The sequence below is a fragment of the Mustela erminea genome, chromosome 6 (genome assembly GCF_009829155.1).
Source record: "Mustela erminea isolate mMusErm1 chromosome 6, mMusErm1.Pri, whole genome shotgun sequence".
Classification (NCBI taxonomy): Eukaryota; Metazoa; Chordata; class Mammalia; order Carnivora; family Mustelidae; genus Mustela; species Mustela erminea.
The window spans coordinates 36,828,240-36,834,044 of record NC_045619.1 but is presented as its reverse complement, the minus strand read 5'-3'; positions in this window follow the sequence as shown (position 1 = coordinate 36,834,044).

Here is a 5,805-nt window from a genome sequence, read left to right as displayed (position 1 = left end):
GTCAACTGTTCTCCATAAGCCCCAATTCAATAGAGGCTTGTTGCTGACATTTTTAAACTCCCAATATCAGTATAAGCTTGGTGTATCCAATAGCTTTCAAAAGTTTTGGAAATTTCTTCAAAGTGTAGTTACTCTGAGAAATGGCAGTAGTATTGGGGGGTTAATAACTGAGGGAACCACCACTATGTATCTCTGGGTCATTGTGGGATTCTTCAGGAGAACATGGCTGGTGCTTCAACTGATGGGCTCTGTGTCTGAGAAATGGCTCACATCTAGACAATGAACAATGATATTTTTCCTTTGCAGTAGGTGGCATCAGCCACTTGCTTATCCACTTCTAACTTACCTAGTCCCCAAGAACACCCAATTGATACCTCCTTGGGGCAATTTGGTTTACTGCCAATGATGTTAATATTACCTACTTTGTCTCTAATGTTGAGGTGCTATCCCAGGTTCCTCTTCTGGAAAGCTACAATTTTAATGACACTAGAGAACCTGATTGTCAACAGTATTTCCTACAACCAATGCTGCTCAACCACTGAACTTCTCAATGTTGGGGATATCGCGCTTTATAATATACTCCTTGATCTCCCACATACCCCAAACCCTGTTTCTTCTATTGTGAACAGTAGCATGGTTGGTTCATTTGTTACAATTAACCAATACTGAAACATTATTATTAACTTAAGTCTATACTTTATAGTTATATTTCCTTAGCTATTATCTGGTGCCCCCTTTCTGCTTCAAAGTCTTAACCAGTCAATATACTAAAATTTCCTTAGTCATCTTGTCTCCTTATGTTCCTCTTGACTTTGACAGTTTCTCAGACCTTCTTTGTTTTAATGACCATGACAAGTTTGAAGATTGCTGGTCTTCAATGCAGTTTGCAGTTTCTTCTTTATGACACAGTAAGATGCTACAGGCTCATCTTACATATTTCTTGCCCCAGTCCGAGAATCAGCCAGTTTCTCAAGAACTCCTGGTTTCTTTTACTGGTAAATGTCATTAGAACACAAGATCTGGTTTCAAGTGTGTTCATTGCTACTAAATACCATTGGTTCTAATATCTGTAGCTCACAAAGGAAGGAAATATATGTGTGTATACTAATCCCCACACATGTATACACACACATTATATACACTCACACATAGGCACATGCACTTCTCTATGTGACCATACTTTTGTGTGTGTCTATATTAAGATAAAATGAGTTCATAGTGGTATCTCCAACTCTAATCCATGCCACCTGCAATATTCTGATCACTTTCCCGTGCTTATCTGTCAACTCACATTCCCAACAGTGAGAAACCTGGTTCCCAGAGATGGTGCTTTTCACTTAATCTCTGTGAAGGCAAATAACCTACATAGCTACAAACTCTGCATTCGGAACTATGCACACTACACTCTGTACAATACCATAAACCTACACAGTTCTCAGCTCTAATTTCTTAATCCCATAAATTTTTCTGTGATGCTGGTGTGGAGACTATGCAAAGTACATATTCCAGACTCTCTTGTCTGCTGGATTACTGGATTACATTATGCCTTGAGGAGCAATAAAAAGAAACTGAAAAGTATGCAGAGGGAAGGGCCTTTAAATAGCATTTTACTTACTTTCCATCAGCATTATTCCAACAGCTGCAAATTGTTGGCTCTAGCCTGTCCTTTCTTCTTTCACTTACAGCATTAGCTTCACCACACCCACTCAGGTTTGGATATAAACATGAACCTGTTCCTTTTACGTAGTGGGAATAACAGTTTTGCCTCCCTTACTTATCCTTTGAGTTACACGCTCCTTAGGCTGCCCAAGTATCCAGCCGTAGGTACCCTTGGTTGTCTGAGCTCCCGCCAGGTTATGACAGTTCCACAGTGATCTAACAGCAGCTGAGCAGAACGTCCCCAAAGAAGTCCAAGCTTGAGCCCTGGTGAGCAGAGCTTCCCCAAAGAAATAGAAACTTGAGCCCTGCAGGGCGCCTCCTCTAATTTCCTATAATCTGATAATACCATCTCTTTTCCTTGTCTAGGAATGATAGCTGCTACCAACCATTATTAATTTTTGGATGTTGTCCACATCCTCTTTTTGCTCTCTTCCATCATTATGTTACTTGCCTTTCATCATTATTTTATCCAAACTCCACATTAAATGTGCTCCATCCAAAATACTTGGTATTTTGTTTCCTCGGTGAATTCTAACATTCTTTCACCCTCATTTATCTGCAAATATCTGCTGGGTGTGGAGCCTACTTAAGAAAGGAAAGAAAGGAAGAGAGAAAGAGAAAGAGAGAGAGAGAGAACTAAAGAGAGAAAGAATGAAAGAAAGGAGAGAGAAAGAGAAAGACAGAAAGGGGGAAAGGAAAGGAAAGGAGGGAGGGGTGGGGGAGGGAAGGAAGGAAGGAAGGAAGGAAGGAAGGAAGGAAGGAAGGAAGGAGAAGGAAGGAAGGAAAATTAAAAAAGAACACCCAGGCATTACTGGAAAATAGCACTAGTACTTTATCTTTTGAATACCTTCTCACCATCCCAGCTAATTTTGCCTTTTTCCAGGACCATGGGACCTCCCCACTATATAGCAATAAAAAAGCTAAATGCCTCCAGATCCTGCTCCAGTGCTAGAGCCAGTATCTGTTCTAACTGGCTTTCATGTAAGCCAAACATAAATATTCTGTATATCACTCTGCCTATGTGTATTGTCCCTCCCATAATCAAGAATATTACTAAAGTTAACATTTAAGGAGGGCACAAGATGGGATGAGCACTTGGTGTTATATGCAACTAATGAATCATTGAACATTATATCAAAAACTAATGATGTACTATATGTTGCTAATTAAATTTACATTTTAAAAAGTTAACATTTTGGAAGTGCTTACTATGTGCCATGTGGAGGTATTCACTGTTATTATTTTCCCTTTTGTTTTTAGCTAAGTAGTTTAGACACAGATTTCGTAACTTGCCTGAGGTCACACAGCTTTTAAGTGGTGGAGTCAGGATTCATATCAGGCAGTTTAACTCCAGAGACTGGGCTCTTAATTGAGATTTTATACGTATCTGGGAACATACGGTGAGCTTAATTGGGGCAGGGCAGAGAGGGACATAAGAAATTAAAGTTTTACTAGATGTGCATTCAGGAGAAGAGACTACATGAAGAATAAAAATTCATCATGGTAGATGAGGGATTGAAACCAAGATTAAGAGACGGATTTAACAACAGAAGTAGGTTATTTAAAATAAACTTGTTTCATTCATTGAAGACATTTAAATTCTTTATTTCATTCTAAACCTACTCTGTGACTCCTTGTCAAAATTTCCTGAGAGAAGAAGTTGGCTTCTTCAAGCCTATGTGAGGCCCATAATTCTGTGCTTTCCTCATGATATAGCTTTGCAATAAACCAGTATACTCTTAGGATAACCTTTGGAGTCAGAGTTGGATTCAAATGCCACTTCTACTTTCTATGAACTGCATGATGTTGGCTCAACCTAAACATCAAGGTCTTCATTTTCTAAACCAATAAAGCATTGACTACATCTCCCTTACAACTACTTGTAGGATTAAATTATATCATTCATTTATAATACCTAGACTTTATGATTGTAAATTCTTCATGCTTCTCAACATTTCATATTTCTTTTCTTCTCTTAGGTTTCATCATTTAAAATTTTCATAATGTTTCTGCTCTAACTTCCATGTTCACTGTATAGGTCTGTTTATGTGCTGACAACATCAGTTACCATATGACTTTCTAAATAAGCTTGGTAATTATTTGAATCCTGTTAGCTTAAATGACACCAAAAATAGTTCAAAGTCTCTCAAAACTATAATTATCCCTTCCTTAATTTTCTATCTATCCAAAAAGGAAGTCCTCTAGATTCCATTTTTCATAATATGATAGTTTCCAGATCATATGAATTGATACCATATGCCCTTTTCCAACAATTTGCCAAGAGGGAGGGATGGAGAGAGGAAGGATGGAAGAGAGGTAGGAAAGGAGGGAAGGAGGGAGGGAAGTAGAAAGATGGGCTGGGTATAATCTATCTGCTAGTATCTGATTGTACTTTCCATAACTCATCTGTCTGGTTTTCAATGAAACAACACTGCAATCTTTTACTATACCCCACTCTTCTGTGTAAGCTACCTTGGGTTCTTACATTCACAACAAAAAGACTACTGAATTCCCAACAAATGAAAATTTGATAGAAATAATAATAGAAGTCTCCTCCTAAAAAACCACAAAGTCCTGCCATCATATGTTTAAGGTGTGAATTTCCACTTCATATATATATATATATATTTAATTTAAATATGTATGTGTATATATACATATATACTATATATGTGTATATGTGTGTGTATATAGCCCATAGGTACCTGACTGGATGATAAATCTTCCATGAGAAAGTATAGGTATAATATACAAATTTCCATATTATGGGAAGAAAACAATGTGAGAGTCAATAAAAGCAATACATATGGTAATTAGACTTTTGAGAATTATAGTAAAAAATGATCAAATGGATATTCAAAATAATTATCCAGACAAAAACTGAAGATACTAGAAAGCAATCTATAAAAAAACAAGACCAGGGGCGCCTGGGTGGCTCAGTGGGTTAAGCCGCTGCCTTCGGCTCAGGTCATGATCTCAGGGTCCTGGGATCGAGTCCCGCATCGGGTTCTCTGCTCAGAAGGGAGCCTGCTTCCTTCTCTCTCTCTCTCTGCCTGCCTCTCAGTGTACTTGTAATTTCTCTCTGTCAAATAAATAAATAAAATCTTTAAAAAAAAAAACAAGACCAGGCAACGTGGGAAAAGGAAGTCAAAGAAGTTATAGAAATTGAAAATGTGGGCACCTGGGTGACTCAGTTGGTTAAGCAACCGCCTTTGGCTCGGGTCACGGTCCCGGAGTCCCGGGATCGAGTCCCGCATCAGGCTCCCAGCTCCATGGGGAGTCTGCTTCTCCCTCTGACCTTCTCTCCTCTTATGCTCTCTCTCACTGTCTCTCAAATAAATAAAAATCTTAAAAAAAAAAAAAAGAATTTGAAAATGTAGTCATTGAAATAAAAATAAACCTCAATAGCTTGGTCCAGAACAGACATTGTTCAAGGGATAATTGTGGGAGGCCACAATAAGGCTTGAGACGAGGACCAAACCAGACCCTGACTTGTGCCTCCTTTAAAGTCTGAATAACCTAACAAAAGGTTTAGGACGGGAAAAGTTGAGTAGCACTGAGAAAGGGTTTGTGCTATGTGTTGTGCGCTCACCTACGTGACTTCCCACATGCTTGCTAAACAAATGAGAACAATTTGATTGTGGTCAAAAGTTCATTGCTGGTCCTTGCTGCCCTAGTACTGCTCATAAATTACTTTCAGGCTTGCTGTATCAATACAGAACAATTGTACTAGCATCAGCCACTTGGCGTCATGAGGTCTGCTTATAGTTAAATGTGAAACTTATTATGGGAACTCGTGGTTGTTTAACTTGACACAGGTGTATTGCTTCTCCTATCACTATATATATGGCCTTAATGCTTTGAATAAACTTAGCACTGTTGGACATCCTCCTCAGTGCTCCTCCTGCCCCCACCTCTTTGTCTCTTAAGTTCTTTTCACCATCCTCTTACCCTCACATTCCTGGTCGATTTGTCATGCCGGCCGTGACAGATAATTAATAAAAATGCAGGTTAGAACTGAAGAAAATATCTGAAATGTAGCAGGCAGAGATAAAGAGAGAAAAATTTTGTGAATGGAGATTAAGGACTCCAGAAGAATTAAAGGTATAAATTTTAACAAGTAGAAAGGATGGGGGAGGCAACTTT